Consider the following 24730-nt stretch of genomic DNA (forward strand, 5'->3'; position numbering starts at 1 on the left):
TTTATTTTAAAATACACTACATATATTTTATTTTTAAAATACACTACATATATTTTTTATTTTTAAAATACAGTACATATATTTTTTATTTTTAAAATACACTACATATATTTTTTTATTTTTAAAATACACTACATATATTTTTATTTTTAAAATAAACTACATATATTTTTTTATTTTTAAAATACACTACATATATTTTTATTTTTAAAATACACTACATATATTTTTATTTTTAAAATACACTACATATATTTCTTTATTTTAAAATACACTACATATATTTTTTTATTTTTAAAATACACTACATATATTTTTATTTTAAAATACACTACATATATTTTTATTTTTAAAATACACTACATATATTTTTTATTTTTAAAATACACTACATATATTTTTTTATTTTTAAAATACACTACATATATTTTTTTATTTTTAAAATACACAAATACAATGCAATTTCTCCATTCCCATCTCCCCTCTTCCATCGATTCCCCTCTTCAACCGTGCCCTCCTCCCATTTCCCATTCTCATTTCCCCTCTTCCATTGATTCCCCTCTTCCACCGATCAAAGTCCCAAACCCTTTTTTTTTAGCTTTTGCTCAAATGTGTAAGTCCACATTCACCTTGTGATCTCTTTGGATCAATAACTTCCACACCCTTTATCACTACTACACTCAGGTACATTGAACAGTCCTCTTTTTTCCCTGAATCTGTAGATTTCCTTACTTCTTTCTTTACTTTTCATTGGGTTTTTCTCCCTTCATGCATAAAAGTTGCATTTTCCCTTTTCCAAGCTCTGTGCTTTCTTGATTTTTTTTATCAAGAAAGTTGGCTTCTTGATGAGGGATTGCAATTGTTATTCCTTTATTTTATTTTTTCTGGGTGCTGTTAAGTTGGGAGGAAGATTACTTATAATGTACATTATCTCTGACTTGGTTACTGATTTTTGGTTCTTTCTTAGGCTATTATTGCAGTTTTTATTTTTATTTTGTTTTGTTTTTTCTAAGTGAATAAAATCTTGATTTTAAGTTGATAACTTTATGGTGCATAAATTATCACTTCTACTTCACTCAGATACTTCCTTTCTTTCTTTTTTCTCAATGTTCTCTTCATCTTTTTTTCTTGTTCAACTGCTTTTGATGTTTTCTTAGAAAGCTCACATCAGCCAATTAACCTTAATGCAAATGAAAATGGCTTCTGTGCTGAGCTGCCATTCAGGATTGGAGTAAATAATTTAGCTTGATGGTGCCTAAAACAAGGCTTTTATACAAGATGCTGACATGAAATTTATGTATTTTAAGCTTTTTCAACGTTGTTGTCTTACAATTGCTCCTAACATATTTTAGATTAGCTCTCTTTCTACCTGTATTCTTGTGCAAACGGCACTCCAACTTTTTCAGTGTTATAATATGTTCAATTTTGATTTACATTTTAATCATAAATTGTGGTATGATGAAGTTTGGTTCTTTCAATGATGCTTTTGTCTTATAATTTACCGAGATTCTTTGCTCAGAATTTTAACATCTAGAAAGATAGTACATCTTCCATTTGTTAGACATTACTGTATATTCTTTTGCATCTCTACCTTTTGTGAATGATAAATGAATATTGATTGCCCTGACTTTATTACTTGGTGAAAACCAGAAAAGGAAATCAAACACATCTTTAACATGGAGCAATATGAGGTATTACAGCAAATAGTTTGATCAAAATTGTCAATAAGTTATTAGAACATATGAGGAGGTCTTTCAGAATTGAGGCAGTAGGATTGTTGAGTTTGTGGTTTTGCTTTGGATCAGGTGTCTTAGCTTGCTTTGTTGTGGAGTGGGAATCGGGTAAAGAAGGTTGCACAATGCATGTGTCTCCTGATCAACTTTGGCCTCATACCATGGTTCTGTTTTTTTCTTGTTTTGTTTTTTTCCTCTTTCTTTTAAAATAATTTCCACAATTCTTTTCTCATACTATTTTACCATGACTTTATGTTCCTTAGTACATTTGTCAGCCACTTTGTTTCTTCAACATTTCTTTTCTTATGTCATATTAAAAATTTCATGGATTAAGATGCTATGTTGGCTCATTTTGCTGCTTGGTATGGTATCATTTATTTCCTGAATTTTTTAGAATTACTTGTGCCATGGTGGTTTACTTCTATGCTCGGGTAAAATCTTTTATACCTTTGTTAGCTTTTGTTTTTTTTTTAAGATTTGAGGATTCTTAGCACATATAGGTCAATTTTTTCATCCTTTTTCTTTTTATGCTTTACTTCATTCTAGTACTTCGGCAAACTCATAGATTTTACATGTTCTATAATTTTGTTAACATCATTAGAAAATCAAATGCATCAACGCAATTGTTAAGGTGTATTCTGTTAATATGTTCTATTATTTCGTCTCGATGCTTAAGACACGGTATGTTGAAGTTATCTCCATTCCTTATTTTCTCGCGATTTGTTAGTGGAAATTATAGGTTGTAATGACTTTTGTAGTCCTTTTACTTGATTTATTTTCCATTCATCTTTCTAAAGGACTTAATAATGCAGGTATTTTTTAGCTTTTGGATTTGTGCATAAGATTACTACCTTTGAGAAGACAGCAGGATTTCAAGTCAATGAATTAAATCTCCTTCTTCCTAGATTGATTGGTTTGCAATTTTGATCATTTATAGCTTGTTTGCAGTTTTTGATCTGTTTAATTACTTGACTAGTGTTCTTTGTTTATATATAGTCAGGGATATATAAATATATTGAATGGGGACTGATGTTATTGAAGTAGGGGAGACTCCATTTGACTCCTATCCTAGTTCCTTTGAGGTACTATTTTCGAGTTCCTTTCACTTTTTTTCTGTTCTAACTTTGAATCTATTGTATAATTTGATCGTTATTGGGAATAATTACATGCATTTGTTTGTGTTTTTTCTTTGCTTAAGCAAGTGTTAAAAGCCTTGGAAATTCAGTTTGTTCCCTACAAGCTTTAAGTTATAATGTTTTTGAGTTTAGATGTTTAGGTAATTTCATTGTGTATGACTTAAAATTATAGTTAGTAATAATATTACTAAATAGTGTGTAAAGCATGCTAAATTATAGGTCTAAAGATCAAAAGATAAAATGTTGCTGCCTATGGGATAAGGTCAATATATCATTTAGAACCAGACTACTCCAAAGAAAAGCAATAACAATAACAACAATAATAACAGTGAGTGACAGCAAACCATCTCACCCTGAAGGAAGAACAACAGTTTTTAACCAACCTCCAATGTTGCAAACAATCTGCACAAAGCCATTGCCTACAATTAGATAAAAACATCCATCCTTTTACTTTTAATAAAGAATTTAGCTTCGAGGGAAAACTATTTTAAATAAAAAACTATTCTAAATAATAAATATACCTTGCATCACTATACAGATTACTATCTGAGAGTGCACTAATTAATGTAGACTTCCCCTGTTAATTGAGAAAAAGGGTAAATGTTGAGCATGAGAAAATAGAGGGAAAAAACACAAGATATCTCTAACTTGTTAGTTTGATTGAAGAAACAGAATATCCTAAGCTCCCACACCAAGAACAAAGCAAAAAGAAGGAGAAACCAGCAAAACGAGGGACAAACCAAGAAGAACAAGGAGAAACCAAGAAGAACGAGGGAGAAATCATTGTTTTGTTCCCAAATCAAAACAAATAAGATTGGGAAAGAAATTAGTTGAACATCTGAGGATAAAATGGTAAATTAATAAATTAAAGTAAGGGTATTATTGTCTTCTAAAAATGTCTACTGCCCCAGCTACACCTAACTGGAGCTTTTATCACCAGTCAGCTTAAGGTTGTCCAGTGCAGCAGAAACTCCTCACTATGCTGGAAACCAACACATCCAAAGGCTGTCCAGAGTCCAGTCCAGCGCAGTGAGATTGATAATAAAGGGGAAAAAATTCAACGCACTGTACTGCGTTGGCATCCAAAGGAGCCCTTAGTATGGAATGAGATATGATGCTTGAATTTGTGGTAGGTCTTTGGCATGTTTAAGTAAGCATTATTTGTATGAGTTTGAGGTGCCTATGAGTGGCATTTTGGTTGAATGTTAGATGGATGATTTAGAATGTTTTTGGCTTGATTTTGGTCACTTTAAATAGGTCTTTTGGTTGGAAAATGGTTTACTTAGGTTAAAAGTAAGCTTGAAATGGTAAACTTGTTATTTAAAGTTCATTTTGGGTCCACACGGCCTGAGACACAGGCGTGTGTCTCAACCGTGTGTGGCATACGACCTGGCGACACGACTGTGTGTCATTTGAGAATTTCTTTGTATGCATGTCAGTGAGTTACACGGCCTAGCACACGGCCGGAAACATGGGCGTGTGGGGCTATTTCGAGAGTTACACGATCTGACACATGGGTGTGTGAAACGACCATGTGACCCTACTTAAAGAGTTACACGGGTAAGTACACGAGCTGAGACACAATCGTGTGTCCCTAATTCGAAGGTTACACGGCCTGAGATACGGGCGTGTATTTTAGCCGTATGAGTCACACGGCAATTACAACATTTCAACTTTAGTGTCGTGTTATTTGTCCATGATTATCTATTGATTTCGTTACATAATAATCACATAACATTTAAGCATATACCACAATCTTTGTAAATATGTTTATAGATAATTTTACACTTGAGCTATGAAACGTAAAAATGGGCTCTATCACCACTCATCAGATACACAGATTTCTAAAACACCAAAAGACTCATAAAGTCAAACATATCCCAAAAAGTGAAACATAAAGCTAACACTCTCCAACACACCAAACATGTCTCATTGAATGGAGCTTAGCTCACATTCCCTTATCTTTCCAACCTGTCCCAGGGCCTCAATGCCCAAAAACATAATACATACAGGTGAGTACTAACAATCTTATGGCATGCCAACTATATCCAATAATCTCAAGGTTCACAAGGCCTAAATATTCGTTATTAAACATACATATTACTTACAGTTTGCTACACTTTTCACTGCATAATCACATTATAATCACAACACATTCACTACCACATGGCACGTATAATATGTCCACAAACAAATCTTTCACAATAGTCATCATAAGCTTATTACACTTATCACAATATAACATTTTAATCCATAATTTCACAACATATTTTCACATATAAAATCATGAGTATAAGAAAGCTTACACTCAAAATTCAGAGTAGGGATTTAAGCTGCTTCTAAATTCCCAATTAACGCAATGAATCGCGTCTACAAACAGCGATTCCAAACACTCACCAACTACTTTTTCCTAGACACCAAAAGCTTCAACTATCCTTTCTTTTGCTCGTAGAAGATCCTAAAGAATCTGAAGCTTCAACACAATAAATCACAAAAGCAATACAACCAACAATCAGCTAATGACTCACCTCAAGCAATTAAAAGCATAAGTCTAAGCTAAGTTCTCAAGTAATCAAAACCTTCGACATAGAAAACTTAAATTCCAAATATCTCGATCTATACTTAATCTTTTCGCTTAAAATTAATTTTGTTCATCTAATTATTCACCTACGATAGATTCTCAACCTTTAAACTACGCAAAACTTCCCAATTCAGTCTATACTTAATCGTTCTTGTTTCCCGCTACTAGAACCTTTAAAGGCTCCTACAGACAACAAGCTAAAGTACACTTGAGGATTATTGGAGCAAGTGAAGTATCCTACTAAAATAATCAGTTTGAAGGCACCTGAGTAGTACAAGAGTGTGCCTAAGTAGTGTTGGAGCGGTTGCAAGCTCCATCTGTGTTGGCTAGTGGGCTATTGTAATCAAGATGGGCTTGGAAGGCCTAACGAGATTAAGCCAAGATGGGTTGAAGGTCCCTTGAGTTTGGGTGAGTCTGAGGACCCTTGAGTTTGATTTGGTTAGAGATTCATTGAGTTTGAGTTGGTCAGAGGAGCATGAGCAGATTGATGGATCCTTGTGTTTGGGATAGTGTTTATGATGGCCTTATCCATAGTAAGCTACTAATACATGAGATTTGTGGAGCTAGTCTAAACATCACTGAGTTTTTAACCAAAGTAGACTGAAGGATTATTAAGTCCGAGAGCTTGAACAAGAGAACTAGTGGGGTATATTTTATTCAGGCAACCTATGAGATTGTGCGGAGAAATGTGCGGTGTGCTAGAGTTTGTGTGATTGAGCATTAAAGTTCAAAATTGAGATTGAGATTGACCTAGTTCGACGGTATCGCATGTGTTACGATCGGCCAAGATGGCCACAACCAATAGGGTGACCATGGAAGGGTTGAGAGGGCCTAAGTTAGGGATGGCCAATGTGTCTGAATTTCCCATGTCGAAAACTTTTATGTTTGTGTCACAAGGGGCGATTGGCATAAACCACGTCTAGAGGGACGCATCCAATGGGATGTCGCAAGAGTGCAGTTGGTGCCACATCCAAATGGATGCTTCTTTAGTATCAAAGACATGGCAATATTAAGTAAAAAAAAAGGGTCATACCATTAAGGGTTCTTCAAGGTTGTAACATAATGATTATGTGTTGTGGTATTGAATTTGAGTGTTCAGTGGAGGAATGGGCTTAGAAAAGACTACATTAATGATTAAGATAAGACCAAGTTCAAGTCTATGTTCAATGCGCGTTGAATGGATCATAACCTTTGGTCTTGAAGGGGTAAGATGGACTTGAGACTTGAGACTTAAATGTCAACTTGATGTAGCAAGGTTACTAAAACTGTGGCTTCATGTTGATGAGGGCATCAACATAGTAAGTGGGGGAGTCTCATGGTATGCAATTTACTATGCTAGTAATCAAGGTTGAGTTTTTCCCTATGGTCTTGAGTGAAATTAAAGTACAATAACTTAGAAGTTGGAATTTTTCAGATACCCTGCAGTCCTAGAGGGATGTTGTGATGCAAATTGGGTAGCTGATAAAGTTAGCTTTACAAGTGGGTATATCTTTACTTTGGGTGGAACAGTTATTTCTTGGAAGTCTGTTAAACAATGTATTACTCACTCCACGATGGAATCAGAGTTTATAACTCTTGACTAAGCAAGAGGCAGAGTGGCTTAGGAATTTACTTGCAAAGAATCCTTTATGAGAGAAAGGAATAATTGCTTTAAAGTACGTGAGGTTTGAAAGGAACCTAGTTGATCTACTAACCAAAGGGTTAAGTATAAAATGGTTCTTGATTCGTCGAGGGTGATGGGTCTTAAGCCTAGTGGTTAAGGAATTCATAATGGATACCCAACTTAGTTTCCTAACTTCAATGTGGTCAAACAAAACCATGGAAAGACTTATAATGTACATTTTACCTATCCCTATGGCAAATAATGTACATGCATAAGATTGAGTTATTATTCTTAATGAATTCATAGCCCAAAGTTTGGGTAGTCCTATTGAGACAGACTTGATGAATTCACCGACATGTAAGGTTGAGTTTCTTACTCTTAATGAACTCATATCCCAAAGTTTGGGTGATCCTATTGAGACAGACTTGATGAATTCACTGACGTGTGAGGTTGAGTTTATTACTCTTAATGAGCTCATATTCTAAAGTTTGGGTGGTCTAATTGAGACGGACTTGATGAATTCACCGAATTTAAATTTGAGAGGATGAGCTTAACAAATGCTCTTAATGATTTCAGAGTCCTAATTCGGGTGGTCTATATTGAGATAGACTTGATGAAATCACCTACGTAAGTGTAAATGACTAGCCACCTTCTATGAAAGACATTGGATAGTCTTTTTAGAGCACTTACCAGCATCCTGAAGTGTATTAGCTAAAACTTGTTGATCTATCGAAAAACATCAATTGGATTTGAGATTAGTCGTGTGTCATGAGTTAACCCCTATCTTAACAAGTTCAAGATTCATTCACTTGTTAAAGAGAAGAATCACTCGTTTCATTACATACTAGTTCAAATCCACAAGATCATAGTGCTTAAGCGACTAATTTCGTTGTTGCTCTTTTCACATTTTACCTTTTTTTTCATGTTTACAAAAATTACTTTGCATTAGTGGGGGAATGTTGGTAATGCAAAGAAATTGAAAAAAAATTAAACAGATACGATTTGACAGAATTAGAATTTGACTGTTAAGATTTTTTAGGAAGCTAACTTTGCAAATTTACCATTTTACCCCTTCAAAAAACAATATAAATAGGAGGTCATTCTCCTCATTTTTCATAGAACACAATAAGAGAAAAATAACTTCTCTCATCCTTCTGTTCTTTAACTAGTGTTCTACGAAATTACTCGAGAGGGAAATTCTATCTAGGAGATTAAGATTTAAGCGAGACCATCTATGACCCCTCTAATCTTTCTTGGGAATTAAACCTAGTATGGTTTTGCTAGTTTCTTCAGTTTTGATTCCTTTCGAGAAGAAACATACCAGTTGTGTTCCACCTTCTTTATTCGAGTGTACGAATATTGAAGTATTGTGTTAACCTTGGGGGCGACGTCCACTATATGATTACACCAATCAAGGCGAATTTGCTTCTAAGGCAATGGTTCTTCCACGGTACATTGATTTCTTTATTTATTTTCACTATGTTTGGTTTCTTGTGAACGCTAATTGTTTTATTTTGCAGTAGTATATTTCTAACAATTATTATGTCACTTGTCACATCCATTATTATATCCTTAATTTTTTTTATGCTTGCATTCACTTCGAGGAATGCAAGAAATCTAATAGGATGGACTTCTAAACATCCCCATAATTCTTTTTCTTTAAAGGGGACCAATATTTCAAAAACTTATGTTTGAGTCAACAACCAATATATATTTTAAACAACCAAAGATTTTTGTGATAATCCAAACAAAAATAACATATATACTCAAATATAAAACAACATAATATTAATATATATATACCCTAACCCATGCTTTTAAAATATTAAAAGAATATCACTATACGACATTTTTAAATATTATAAGATATTATAAAATCATTTGAAAATAAGATATTTCAAGGTTCATTAATAAACCTTATGAACCCATTAGTATTGAAATATTTAATTTAATAATTCGATCATATTTAAAACAAATAAAAAAATCATACCTCAATTAAAAATTGTTGAAGTTCCTTACCAATTTAAAATTTGCCCAATAAATCAAAGATTAAGAATCAAAATCAATGCTATGATCAAATCTTTCATCATCCTTAAAAAACCAGAAAAAAAATAAGTTGATCGAATCAATCATAATATATCATGAATTAAAATTAATCTAAATATAAAATATTAAATAAAAACTTCCTAGAAATCTTTACATCTCGCGTTTAAGACTTCGAAGAATAAATCAGATCTTTGATCGCGAATGAATAAATGCAATTCGTGAATGAATAAACTCTCCGGTTGTAATTGTTTTTAGGGAAAAATATAAGATTAGCACCTGAGCTTGTCCACTTCTCCCAGATTGGTACCTATGATTTTTTGTCCCAGATTGGTACAAGAACTTTTTTTCCGTCCATTGGTTTAGTACCTGAGCCCAACGTCGTTTAAATTTTACTGACGTGGAAGCGTTGGTCAATCGCACGCCGCCATGTGTCGCAATCTGGAAACCCCATTTGACCCATTTTTTTATTCTGCTGAATATTTTTTCCTTTAAAGTTATATTTCATTAATTTTCCATCATTTTTCACCATGTTCTTCACCATTTCTTTTTCTTTTATTTTCTCTTTGTATCGTCTACTCTACCATTTTCTTTTCTTTTCTTTTTTCAACAATTTTCAACATCTTGCATCTTGCATCATGCATCATGCATCATGCATCTTGCATCTTGCATCTCTCTTTTTTTTCCAGCTTTGGTCATCTCTTAAATTTTCCCCTCTTTCTTTTCTCTTTTTTTCTTTCCTCTTCTTCGTTTTCCATTTCCTTCAAGTCTTCACCATGTCTTCTTCTGCGAACAGAAAATCAAGTGCATAGAAAAGTATTGTGTACTGCCAATGCGGTTTAAGGGCACCCGTTTGCAACGCGAATACTCTAAAGAACAAAGGGAGAAAATTCTTTGGGTGTTCAAAGTTCAAATAGGTAAATCAGGATTTAGGGTTTTGATCCGCCATTGCAATTTGCAGAGAATTGTTGTGTACTGCCATTTTTTAATATCATGTTTGTTTTTTGTTGTATGTGTAAAATGAAGACCGGGGGATGTGACTTTTTTCAGTGGGTTGAAGGTGACAGTGAAGGGACAAACTCAACTGTAAAAGAAGAAGGATGCATAATCGATAGAATAATGCTAGAAAATAAGATGTTATTAATAGAGAACAATATATTAAGACTTGAGAATGATGATGAGCATCGAAACCACCAAATAAAAATAATTCCTACAATAAAATAACTCTAAATAGTGGTAAAGAGTATTAGGATCAATTCCACAGGTATTGATGATTATGATAAACTTTTGTGTTTTTCTCGTGAACAGAATTTTTGTCGTGCCGATAATCGTGGCAATAGACGTGCCCATGACTCTCAACGACCTGCTGAAAAATAAATAAATTAAGGGAGTTTCAAAATGAATAGAAATTAAATAAATGAAATAGAAGAAATAAACAATTAAATAAATCAAAAATTAAATTAAATTGGGAAATAAATTTGGATTTTGTAAACAGAGTTATAAAGCCTTAGCCCTAGACTCGATGGATTTCGATTTTTGAATCGATCCTCAAAAATTAGTTTTCTCCTCCAAACAGTAAGCTAGTTATAGAGACTAAGAACGTCCTAACCACTAATTCTTCCTCTCATAGTTGATCCCGGTACGCCCTGCAAGCCAACCCTTATCAGTTGTCTAACCGTGATATACATGTTCACAATTCAAGACCCCAACAACCTTGTTTTCTGAAGAACCTAACTCGGATTAACGGCCTCAACCGTGTTGGACGTTTAAATCTGATCACAATCTCCCTTAACTTTTTCGCTAAAATTCGAATTCAGCACGTCCAACTCGTCTTCCCAACTGTATGCCAAAGCGACTGCAACCCAACGCGCTTTTTGAATTGAAATTGAGTTAACTTTAAGAGATGAATATGTCAATCCTGATATTTCAAAGAGATGGTAAATACTGATTTGAAAGATTTTTAGTACGGATACAATTCCTCACGATTCTTGACTGGAAAGAATACTGACCTAAAATTAATTTGAATTTAGTGAAGCATGAATTTAGTAATGCTTTGGTTGGTTATGGAAGTGGATTTAAAAGGAAATTGTGATAGACGAAAGGGGGGGCTTGGGAAACAATTAATTCAAAAATTGAAATGTAAACAAAAGTTGCCAGAATACCTACACTTCTTTCACACAAAATAAGAAAGGAAATAAATTTTCTATTTAATTGTCAACCAAATCAAGGTGTGATTTTTCAAGTGTATCATACCACCTATTTATACATAAATCATATACTAAAATTAGGCTAGTTCCACCTACCCACTAATTATATGAAACAATATTAGATTTTATTTTCTAAATTTGGCTTTTACAAGGTCAAAAATCTTGCCAACCCCTTAAATGTCTCAAATTTACAATTTGGCCCCTCTTCTATTTCCTATGCTTCAATTTAATCCCCTTTTTGCTTTTTTTTATTTACAACATCCAAATTTCGTACCTTATAATATTTAAACATAAAATTCACCAATTCGCAGGAATTAATTCAAGAACAAGTCGAGTTGAGCACGTAAAATATGCAAAATAAACAAGCTATCAAACGATGAGCTCAATATTGACGAAATGTGAAGAATGCGATCGAAAGTAACTTGTTTGGAAAAGAAGATAAATTGTACAAGGATAAAATGTCCAGAGACAACAAATTAATAATTGCTTATAAGTTATTGTTAATTGTATCATGAATGATTTTTTTGGTTATTTTGCTTTTGGATGGTGAAATGTTGTTCATGTATTTTCATTAGTTGTTAAGAATGAATGAATTGAATGGAATGAAAATTATTATTATTTTTTGTCCATAAATTGAACCATCCATTACAAACAAAATTGAATCATCCATCAAAATACAAACATCAATAAAGTGCCCATCAAAATACAACCATTAATTAAATTGTCCATCATCGAAATACATCCAACAAAATAAAACCATCCATCATATGTTAACAAAATAGGACCATCAAATTAAACATGGATTAACATCAACTATCTTCATGGTTTATGATTGTGCTTAAGTGGGTCTTTGGACTTAGCCTTTTTTGTGTTCCTAGTTTCTTGAGTCCTACTAGCAGTTTCCTTGTCCTTCCTTTTATTGGTGCATTTGGTAAGGGCAGTCACCATGGTTTCCCCTCTCATACTAGGCTACAATGCATAAAATACATAATTAAAAAATATGTCATCAAAATACAATAAACAGCTTAAAGGTTGGCTACTACATTTAAAATTTGCATCCCTATCATCTCATCGGTGTATAACCCAATCCCTTACACAACTTATTTTCCCTACTACGAAGTCTTGTAAGTATTTTCTGTGTTGAAGAGGTTGGCATGGTGGGAGGAGTTAGTTGTGTTGAAGGAGCTGGTAGTGATGATGCAGATGTTTCGGATGCAACAATTTAAGAAGGAGCTGGTGGAGCAGGAGCTGTTGAATGTACTCCAACTAGTAAAGGTGTAATTTACAAATTAAACATGTTAGTAGTTCCCAAATTAAACATGTTTTGCATTAAAATTCTTATAAGTTAATAACATTTATAGTAGTTGATGTTTGATAGCTTCTAGAGTTGTGTCCAACCATGAAACACTTGTTGCATTTTATCTTCCTCCCTCTTCTAGACAATTTACTCCCACTCATCTCTCTCTCTTCTCTGAATCTATTTTTTCCCTCGGCCATTTTCTTGAAATAGGAGGGTCAATTGGTCCCATGTCGGTTTTTAACTAGAATTTCTCACTTGGGACAGCAGGCAATATAAAGCCTTACAATTTTTTATAAACATATTTTTTAAACCCCTTATAAACAAAATCAGAAATATCAACTTTTTTTCCACAAAATTGTTGCAACAGCATGTGGACATGGGATGCCAGTGAGATCCCATCTCTTACAACTACATGACTACTAAAATAAGTCAACAACTACAACATCACCAAAGTTGGCCACTTCAAACCCTTCTGTTCCATTCCATTTAACATGACAGTATGAACTCATTTGGATACTATTGTGTAACTTCTTACATATCTTATGACAGAATTGATCATTCTAGTTTTTAGTTTTGGCCAAATTCTTTACAATCCTACCCATAACATACTATCTGGTTTCTTCTAATATAGAAATTATAAATATTGACCTAGCTCCTAAAATTGTTGCATTAAATTACTCGGAAAAATTATTGTCAGTTGCATCATATATAGACCTACCAGAAAAAAAAAAGCATTTGACCATTGCTCAGGGTCAATCCTAAGTAAACATACCTTGACACTATGTTTGATATGGTCAATTTTTTCAATGTGCTCTTCAAAGTCAGCAGTTATGTATGATTCGCAGGCTCCCTAAAATGCTTGTTGTAGGTCTCTTCCAAAATTTTCTTTCCTCCAATTGGCATATAGATGCCTTATATAGACTTTGTGCTCAACCCTTGGCAACAACTCAGAAATATTTTCCATCAATCTCTAAATGCAAACAAAAATAATAATATTATATAGTTGGTTTAATAAAGTAATCATAATATCAAAGAATTATTTAAGTAAACATATCTTCTGTTTGTTAGTCATAAAAGTGAATCCAGAACCATCACCAAATACTAAATTTGAAATAAGATTATTAAGAAACCATATTCATGTTTCTCTGCTTTCATTCTCCACAGCTGCTCATGAGATAAGGTATATTTGGTCATTACCATCTCTCCCCATAGCACACAAAAGTTCCCCCTTGAGCCTCCCCTTCAAAAAGCATCCATCCAAACAAATAAAAAGTCTACAACACTCTAGAAACACTTTTCTCAAAGCACTAAACCCTACATAAAATCTCCTAAACTTGGGAACTTCAGGAGGAGTTGGTATTTCCACCATCACCTTTATATTGCCTTCCGGATCTACTTTTTTAAGTGCATTTGCATAGTCTTATAGTCTATTAAACTCATAGCAAACACTTCCATTTATTTTCTCCAGTGCCCATTTCCTAGCTCTGCTGCATGTACCACTACTCAGCTCAAACTTCAACTCTTCCTTGGCTAGTTTCTACATCTCAGTTAACTTCAGCTTTGGATTAAGTCTAATCTTACTTAAGAAATGCTCCCCAACAAACTCGTAAGATGTCCTTTTGTTCTTAAAAGTAATAAAACACCCATGGGTTTCTATGAAAGTTTTTATCTTGTAACACCCATCACTATTAACTACACCAACATATATTCTAAATGGACATCCATCTACCCTACATTTAACCCTAGTCCTGCCCTTCTCATTCCTAAGATAAACAATATCAAACCTTTTTTTTACTGCATACTTTGCTAATGATGTCTTAAATTCATCTAGTTCTCTAAACACTATACAAAGCTCCAAATGTGGTATTAGGTTATTAGGATTGAAACCTACATGCCTGCTTCTTCTACAAACTACCTCACCATCTCAATCACTACCATAAGACCCCATATCCAATGAATTAATGTATTCAGCTCCCTCATCAGATGAAACCTCACAATTTTTCTATCCCCTTTCACCACTTTCACCTACCTTTGCTCATTCTCTATTTTTTTCCTTTATATTTCTATACCAAGCTTTTATATTTCTCACCTCTTCATCCTCATCCTCATCCTCAAATTCTGCCTCTAAAGCCCCTTCACTGCCTGATGAGTTGTCTGTATCACTGGCCCCACTACTTTCAGTACTTTCCTCATCCTCAACACATGCATCAATACTCTCACTGAAGTTTGGTCCCACATTAGATTCCCCACCTAACTCTATAAATATTTCCCCAACCCTATCATTAACTCTCTCATTACAATTTAATTCTTTATTACAATTTTGTTTCCCAGCCCTAACACCACTATTTACATCATTTTCCATACTGTCAGGCAACAACATGGTATCATCAACAACATCGGGTGTGTCTACCTTATGTTCAACATATACAGGCATGGACCCTCTTTGTCTAATATGGTTAATCATTGCAATGAATGATGAATTATCATAGCAAACACATAGTCCCTTACTAAAATCTACCCACTCTCACAATATACAAATTTTCTCATAGCTTTATACCTAGTTTCCACTACCACCTTACACACATGTAATAAAACAAAAAATCAGGGTCAAAATCCCATTGCAGCACTTCCCTTCCAACATAGGATGCACATGGGTTTGTAACAAAATTTGCACCCAAATGCATATGCACCATACATTTATCTCAAGACATTATAACAAACTTCACATGCATAATATAAACTATAATATACATACATGATATACATACAAATTTTTAACAGTACTAAACATACATACATACATACATACATACATACATACATACATACATACATACATACATATATACATACATAAACATTAATAAACTGTCATACACATAACAATATATACCACATAATACGTGCAAAAAGAATCAGTTTGTTAGAATGAGTCTAGACAAAAGTGTTTAATTTTAAAAAAAATAAAAATAAAAATAAAAACCCCATTGAAGATTAAAAGCTTTGTATGCTAAGAATATGACAATCTTAATTCAATGACGAAAAATAACCCACAAAAATTGTGTGAAATACCTACGATTTAAATCTTACAACAAATAGTTGGGTAATCAAAAGGGATGACTAGTCGATGATGAAACAAGGGTTTTTTTCTAGACAGGTGGGTGGGTAATCGAAAGGGTATCTGAGATTGTGGAAGGTTTCAAACAAATTGAATCGAAACAATTTCTCAGATGAGAAATCAATGTTAAATATGTGATTGTTAATAACTATTATCTGGCTTTTGATCTTCAACAAAAAAACCTAATAGTTTTCTTTCAAATGAAAAATCATTCAGAAGAAAAATCAATAGATTTTTTCCCAAACGATTCAAAGCCTGATGCTAAAATTTTAATTCTTTCTTATTTTTTTTTCAAATTTTAATTAATGTTGTCTTTAATTTTTTTTTCAAAGTGGTCGGGTCAACAGATGAAAAAAAATGGTCAAATAGGGTTCCCAGATTACGACATGTGGCGGCGCACAATTGGCCAGCACTGCCACATCAGGAAAATTTAAACGGCGTTAGGCTCAGGTACTAAACCAATGGGCGAAAAAAAGTTTAGGTATTAATCTGGGACAAAAAAAACTATAGGTACCAATCTGAGAGAAGTGAACAAGTTCAAGTACCAATCTTATATTTTTCCCTTATTTTTATAGTTTTCTTGACGCGTATGTGGGTGGTTCAGTGGTAAGGATGCTTAAAGCATCAAGGTGTGGGTTTGACTCCCATTAGGAGCTTATTTTCCTCAATGTCATTTTTGAATCCTAAATGCAAAACTATTGGGTAAACAGGTAAGGAAGATTTATTAATATAAGTAGCTAGAGTTTGAGCCCATTTTTTTCCTTTTGCCCTTTTGCTTGGAATTTGGAATAGGACGAGGATTAAAAAAGAAATGTGAAAAAAAAAGTTGAATAAAGAAAGTAAAAGAACAAGAAAAATAGGAGAGCAAAGAGAAGTTTGTATTTTTCTTTTAACCAATGGGATGTTTACAATATTTTTCATAATCTATATTTATAAATATAAGAAGTATACATAACATGAAATTCTACCTCTAATAAATATTAAAATCCTAATGTATATCAAATTTATTTTGATCTTGATGGACATCCACTTAATAATAAAATATTTATAACAAAATTAAAATTATATATATCAAATTTTATATTTATATATATATGATATCTTAAATATTATCAATATATCAAAGTTTATATTTATAATTTTGTAGAAATTCATGAAAATTTGAAAGGAAAAACAAGATTGTAGTCAATTTCATCCACACTATATAAATAAGAAATTCCACAAATTTATTATTACAACTTTAGAGGACACCTAATGGGCACACGTTTGGTCAACCCCTCCACAATACAGTTGTGCACATATTGGGACGTTATGCTTATTATACTATTATTATAAAAGAATAATTTGAAAAATACAAAAGATAAAAGTGTAAAAAATTGGTGGTGGGACGATGGGACTCTTTTGATAAAGCTTTACAATATGAACGAAATGAAAAGGAAAGGAAGGTTGTAATTTTGTCAACTCTTCACTCGATTTCTTTATATTAATTTTATCAATTTTCATAACTCTTAAATTCTTAAATTAAAAAGAATATACATTTAAACATATTTTATATAATATTAAAAATAAGTTAGAGTAATATATTATAAATCCGTATTAAATTAGTGTTTAATAAGAGTTTTAACTACAACTCCATTCAAATCAAAATATATTGATTTACCACTTTATTATGTATGATAGAAAAGAAATTCAAAATCTCTACCTAGATAGAAAACATATATCTGCATTTATTTTATTTTAATTTCATGAGGTTTCAAGCCATGTATCTAAAGACTAATGAATTATTTAAGATTTGATCATCATGATAAGTATATTGTGGATGTTCCTGGCATGCCTTTCTGGACCACTTATATGAAAGTCAACCATTGCAATATCATCCACCTACTTTAATAATTTTTCATCCTATTCAAGTCTATATTGTTTCCTGATAATTATGGTTAATAATTACTAAAAGTAATTTACCAATTATAATTTTTTCTCTTTAAATTTCAATTTAACCTATATGTAGTGGCATCATTAATAAAAGCATCTATGACAAAGCTAATGTCCCTACTCAGAACTGCCTAATCAAAAGTACTGATTTCTGGTTTTAAGTTTAAAGAAACCCAGATTCTCTTTAATAATTGAGTCCTCTTTTTTAAAAAAAACCATATTTTAAATAATAAAATAAAATAATCCTACCTACTTTTATTTTATCAGCATCTAATTTGATAATAATATCAAAATAAAAACTTTAATTCTACCCTCTTTTAAAAATTTTTAAATTTAATTATTATACTTTTAATTTTAAAATTTTAGTAATTTTATTGGTTTGATGTAAAAATTAAAATTCAATCAATATCCTTAAAATTTTATTAATGAATTTTAAAATTTAAATATTTGTGATTCTAATATTCAAAGATTTAACTTAAAATTAAAATCTAATTATCAATATTATTAATTAAACTTTAATTTTATTTTTTAAAATAGATAAATTAAACTATTGAACTAAATATCAAAATTTTAAAAAAAGTATAGACATTGAAAGCAACCAATAAAAAAATTGGTCATCTCAACCTTGTATTGCATAATATTAAGAAGATTCAATGATCGGTTTTATGAAAAAAACTCTAAATTTCAATTTCACATCATATCATATTCTAGAATATTTAATATATCGTGAATGCATAAATTTTATACATCATTGATAGATAATAGCATAATATCTTATCATTCAACAAAATAAAAAATAGTGAACGCATATAATAAACACTAATAAATTTATTTAAGCATAATTAAATAATAATTAATTATAAATAAATGTCAAAACTCTAAACTCAAATTCTAAATATGAGAGTTATTAATATTTATTTATAATAGTTATGATTATTGTTTAATCATGTTTAAATAAATTTATTAGTATTTATTTACAAGTTTTCCATATTCTTATTTACTTTAATAATATGCTATTATTTATTAATAGTGTATGAGACTTATGTATCGACAAATGCATCAAATATTATTTAAATATAAATTATATTACAATGTCTTTAAAAATAACCTTAAGTGACATATTTAAAACGATGAAAAGTGGCTACTGTATTTATTTGACACATTAACGTTTATGTATTAAACTAATATAGGACCTCTAATTTGAATAAAACTATTTTTATGATGATAAATGTTATAAACAAATTTTTAATTATTAACTGATATTAGAACCATACAAAATTCTTATCAAATTCGTTGATAATTTTATGATAATATTTATAGAAAAAACATTACACGAGATTAAATACTAAACAACATTGAAAAAAAAAGTAATACTTTTTTTGAAATTGGTAATAGATATTTTTAATTATAAAATGCAATACGCATTTTAATTATAAAATGTAAGACATTCTTTTAAACCTTAAATAAATTTAAATATTTTAGCAAATAAATTATTTTAAAATACTAACTTTTTTAATTTTAAAATATGTTAATGTTTGATTTTGAATATTAAAGAAATAATAGTTTAATTATTATAAAATTATTGAAATATTTTAAATTTAAATATTTAAAATTGTTATATCCTGTCTTTTCTTGTTTATAGTCTTAGTTATAGTTAATGTTTAATTTTTACATTTAAATTTGTATTAAAAGGTAAATTTTAATTAAAAATATTTTGTTGAATAAAATTAATATATATTTTTGACATAATTAATATATAAATTTATATATATATATAATTTACACATTCTTAACTTATACAATTATTATTTATCTTTTAATTTTTTAATATATTTAAAATTTGTACTAATTTTTAGCAAATAAATATAATTATATTAATACATGGACAGATAAAGCAACTAGTATATTATATATAGGAAGGTACGTACCAAATTGAGGAGTTATGTCTCGTATCTTTCGGCTTTTTTTTCTCTCAGTTAAACTCTGTTTTTAGTTTCTCAACTTTGATTAGTGTAGATTATTTTAATATTATTTGACCTACAAATTTAGCTTATAAATAGGCTCTTTTTCTATCCTAGAAAAATAACTCATTACACATTTAGGTATTAGCTTTCACAAGTTTTCAGATAATTTTGTGTTTATGTTTTGGGTGTTCTTATTTCAGGTTTCGAGGTTTAGTTTTATCTCCATCTTTTGTACTCTTCGTTTTTCCGTTTTAGTGAAATTATTTTTTCCCGTGGTTTTTTATCTTTTTCAAAAGGGTTTTTCCACGTAAAATATTTGTGTTTGATCCTTTCAATTTCTTCGTTAATTTACTTGTTCGTTACTTAACCGGGTTTATCCCCAACAAACTAGTATCAAGAGCTAGCTTGATTTTCGCAATTAACCCGTTCAGATATGGCAGCAACAAGGTTTAATACCGATAAGTTTGATGACATCACAAATTTCAATCTATGGCAAGTTCAGATGACGATAATTTTGATTCAGGACGATCTTGAGAAGGTCCATACAGAGAAGAAGCCCGCAGTCATGGATAAATCAAAATGGGATAGATTAAATAAAAAAGTTTCATCCACAATTCAATTATGTCTAGCAAATAATGTGTTGCGGGAGGTTTTGATGGAGAAAATGACATTCACCTTATAGAAAGGGTTAGAAATCCTTTACACGACAAAGTCTCTGGCTAACTGATTAATGCTAAAATAGCGATTATACATGTTCCGCATGAACGAAGGTGAGCACCTTAGAGATCACATCAGTCAATTTATTACTCTTTTGGATGATTTAAAGAAAGTTGAGGTTCGAATTAACGATGAAGATTAGGCTATGCTATTATTGTGCTCTTCACCCCATTTATACAACTCTTGCAGAGAAACCCTGATTTATGACAAAGATAATCTCTCATTCGAGGATGTGAAAGGTCATTTGTTAAGTAAAGACAAACTCGACAATGAGTTTGGTTCGAATAGCAATTCATATAGGCAAGCCTCAGTTTTGGTAGCATCAAGGAAGCAAGACAAGAGATATCGTTATTGTAAAAAGTTAGGTCACATCAAGGTAGATTGTTACAAATTACAAAATACAAGGGCTGCTAAAAACAACGAGGAAGATTTAGCTGCTACTAATTTGGTCAATGACAAGGGTGATGATTTCTTGTTAGTGTTGTAACGCCTTGAATAATTTAACTTTGTTTCTGTGAGTTCTGATATAAATGAGTATTTGCTTCAGTGGTTAAGTGATTTGAGTGTGTGCCTGAGGTCTTGGGTTCAAGTCCCACTTTTTAGAGTATTCTATTATTTTGATTCTAGCCTTATCTTTGGTGGGTTGGGTTATATTTTATTTTTAGTAAACTCATATTAGAATGAGCCTGCTGGTTTGAGTGGTAAGGTATTAGCTTACCCTGTGGTCTTGTATTCGAATCCTCATGAGCGTGGATGATATTCTTGTTTCGGTTGTTTGAGAGAGAAAGTTTGGATGGAGTTAGAAGTCTGTGGTAGTTGGATGTGTTTAGTGGGTAGGATTTTTGGGGGATAAGGTTGTTAGTGGATGGAGTGGGGAGTTAACAAAATTAATCTTAATTTCTCTCTCTTCCTAAATATTTTCTGACATCAATTCTATTTTCCTCCTCTGTCTGACATTTTTCCTCTTTTCTCCTTCTCTATTTTTTTTCGATTTTATCGTTTCTCCTTCAATTTTGTTCACCTCTTTTGTATTCTCCTCGTTGTAATCTGGAATTTTAGTGTTTTACGTGCAGTTGGGTAAGTAAGGATTTCACTTGTCTGTAGGTTTCTATTTCTGTAAGCTGTTGGATTTATTCTTTCTGTTTGAATTTCTAAAGGGGTGTGAAGTAAGGGATATTGATTCTCTGTGAATGTATTGTGTAGGAGTAGTCGGTGAACTTACGGATTTTGCTCCAACAGCATAAACCGTAATTTGGGTTGTTCTTATCGGTGGTAAGTGTGTTTGCGTGATTCAGTTTCACGTTAAATTCATAATTAGTTGTTAAATAGCTGTGGTAATGCCATTTCTAGGTTCTGGTGGTCTCGGGATTGTTGTAGCATAAAAAATGAACCAGGTGTGTAACGATAACATGAGAAATCAAAGTTCAACGAAAGCTAAAAAAAGGGATTATCGACTCCACACGAGCGTGTGACCGGTCGTGTGGCTAGCCATGTGCGACACACAGCCATGTGACTATCGAATGTGAGGCCGTGTGACGGCAGTTATGTTACCATGTGGGCCACATAGGCTAGGCCAGATTGGGTGTGTGAGCTACATGGATGTGTAGGCCCACACGGGCATACCACACAAGAGTGTGGATTTTGGGCCAGGCCGTACGGGTCATACGGGCAAGGCCAATTTGAGCGTGTGGGCCCAAAATTTTAAAAATTTTTCTAGGGTCGCAAGGGTCGATCTGACCGACTATGGGCCTGTCGTAGGGAGGGTAAGGGCTAATCAAACCCTTATTCATGTGATCTGATAGTTTGATAGTCTGATCTAAATAGAAAATTAATATGTATGTCTGACTGTACTGTTTAAGTATGTATGTTATCTATATACGAGCATGTTAAATCTGTTATTTTTGTATCTGTATTCTAAATATGTGCTTGGGGAGGGATTTGTATATGCGAAGAAAGTGATCTGTACGGTGACCTTTCGCCTATATTCTGGCAACTTGACTACACATTATTCTGTTATGTGTTGCATCGACATTATATGGTGTGTAGGGATGGGTGGGTGTTTTTAACCCTACATGGTGTGATGGGAAGGTCAGAGATAGTGTGTAGAGGATGGGGGTAGAATTCTGTACATCGATTTTGTTTATCTAATTTTGATATTTGTATTTGTTAAGGACCTAGGTCTAAATCTGTATCTATCTGCATATGAGATTCTGTGTATGTTGCATGACTATCTCTGTTGGGTTACACACTGAGTTTACGAAAGCTCACATCTGTTTGTCTGTTCTATTCAGGTAACCCTTAGACATAGACAGGTCGGTGCAACAGAGGCTCAACGATGTCCACTTGTCGAAAAACTGTTATTTTTCTTATCCTTATTTACCGGTTTTACTTAATTTTTGGTTTTTGAGAGAGTTTTGTAATTTTTAGACTCTCCAAACTTTTAGGACAATTCATTTTGGATTTTTTTTGGTTGCGTTTATGATTTTTTTAAACTATGATGATTGACAAGATTTTGATTTTATGTGAACAAATGTTTTTGAAAACATGAGCGCGGTTTTGATTTAAACGATTTAAAACTTCTGTTGTGAGATATTTGGTTAACTTTAAAGGACAACATGTAACATTTTTGGTAATGAATATATAAATGATTTATGAAGTATCATTGGTTTCAAAACCTTTCTTCGTAATGCTTCCTAATTCAGCTATAACGTCTAGGCCGAGTTTAGACTGTTACATTTAGTGGTATTGGAGCCAAGTTACAAAACTGGGGCTGTGAAATTTGGGTTCCAAATTTTCATTTATAAAAGAATGATTTTCTTTAAACAAATATTGTTCCTTTTCAAGATAAGTAAGTGGTTCATGAGTCTTAAGCGTCGATCCTGTAAGTACTTTTGGACTTAGAAAATATTATATATAGAATTCTCTAAAACTGTACTGAGTTAGTTAGAGATTAAAATTTTTGAACTTCTGATATTTGAAACATAAGACATCTGCTAATAAACACAGAAACTGATGCATAAAATTTTATAATATAGATAAAACTGAAACTACGATAAACGCACATGGTACATGTGGTCGAGGTACTCATGGGCACGACAGGTGTCGTAGGGGGACTCGAGCTGAGTCTTCCTCTCTGGGTAGTATACTGAATCTGGAAACAACAAGACACTGGTTTCACCTGCTACTGAGACTGGATCTTAAAGCCGCTCAGCTTGGGGCGACGTACTATCTTAAGCCATGTTAAGAGTTTTAGAGAGGGTCGTTGGACCTCATTCTAGATCTGAGGGTTGTGGGCCAGTAACTGAACGCTCTGATCCAATGGAGCTGAGCAATTTAAAGGCGTCACTGGAGTCGCAGTTTCTTTGCTTCGCGACGAGGCATATCAGTGGTGGTTATCGGTTGAGGAGGGTACATAACCAGATCGTCTAAATTGAGATTATTTTAAGACTACTTTTTAGAGAAAGTATGTAGGTACGAGCTATGTTGATGGTCGCAGGCGTAAGTTCATGAATCTCATGCAAGGTGATAGGACTGTGGCCGAGTACGAGGTCGAATTTCTTAGACTGAGTCGCTACACTCAAAGCATGGTGGCATCCAAGTATGAGAAATGTGTCCGCTTTAAGGACGGCTTGAGGGACAGTTTGAGGGTATTGATAGCTCCACAGAGGGAGCAAGAATTTACTATTCTGGTCGATAAGGCAAAGATCACCGAAGAGGTTAAGCGAGTGAAGCGCCAGAATAGAGACCGAGAGAGAGGCAAGAATAAGAGGGATTCAGCCTTCTATTTTTATTCAGAGGTATAAAAATGGGTCAGACTTGACGGGCCTTCTAGAGTGGGAGTTCCAATTACTCTTACTAGAGTTTAGCCGTGCAGTGACTGTGGTAGACGCTAACCGGGTGAGTGTTGGAGGAGATTAGGGGCTTGTATGCGATGTGGGTAGTAAAGCATTGGACTAGAGATTGTTCATATTGTGCTGATAAGATACAAGCTATGAGACTGGGTTTTGTTCAGTCTCAGAGGGCAGTATAGCAGCCACTTAGGGACCATGGACCGGCTAGGGGTGGTAATGCTATGGGTTGAGGACAGGAACACCGGATAGAGGTGCTAATCAGACTGAGACGAGGTAGCCTGCACTGGTTTATACTAGACGCCGCGAAGACAAAGACACTCTTGGTATGATCACGGGTATGTTCTATATTTTGATGCCCCATATACTGCTTCGATAGACATAGGTTCTACACACTCCTACGTAACTAGTACTGTTTTTGAAAACTTGGGGATTATTGTTGAGTGTACTTCTGGTAAGATTATTGTACTGAGTCTGTTAGGGAAATCTGTTCGGGTAAATAGACTTTATAGGAATGTCCGTTAGAAGTACAATGGGCTATATTTTCG

At 32.8% G+C, this 24730-nt stretch overlaps 2 long non-coding RNA genes across 6 annotated transcripts; both read left to right on the plus strand.

Annotated features, from left to right (window-relative positions):
- The first annotated feature begins 455 nt into the window (after positions 1 to 455).
- Positions 456 to 22855, plus strand: LOC105778714 (uncharacterized). 5 transcript variants are annotated; one of them, XR_008189768.1, is made up of 7 exons: positions 456 to 684; positions 1651 to 1691; positions 1806 to 1897; positions 2546 to 2646; positions 2730 to 2815; positions 9893 to 10013; positions 10123 to 11034. It is a non-coding gene; the product is annotated as an uncharacterized LOC105778714 (long non-coding RNA). The 5 variants fall into 5 exon arrangements; XR_008189772.1 differs by lacking the exons at positions 9893 to 10013; positions 10123 to 11034 and adding an exon at positions 22626 to 22855; XR_008189771.1 differs by lacking the exons at positions 9893 to 10013; positions 10123 to 11034 and adding an exon at positions 11615 to 12678.
- On the plus strand, positions 3655 to 4181 carry LOC128033743 (uncharacterized). Its single transcript, XR_008189773.1, has 2 exons — positions 3655 to 3721; positions 3810 to 4181. It is a non-coding gene; the product is annotated as an uncharacterized LOC128033743 (long non-coding RNA).
- Positions 22856 to 24730: the final 1875 nt, after the last annotated feature.

This window comes from Gossypium raimondii, chromosome 10, assembly GCF_025698545.1.
Source record: "Gossypium raimondii isolate GPD5lz chromosome 10, ASM2569854v1, whole genome shotgun sequence".
Classification (NCBI taxonomy): domain Eukaryota; kingdom Viridiplantae; phylum Streptophyta; class Magnoliopsida; order Malvales; family Malvaceae; genus Gossypium; species Gossypium raimondii.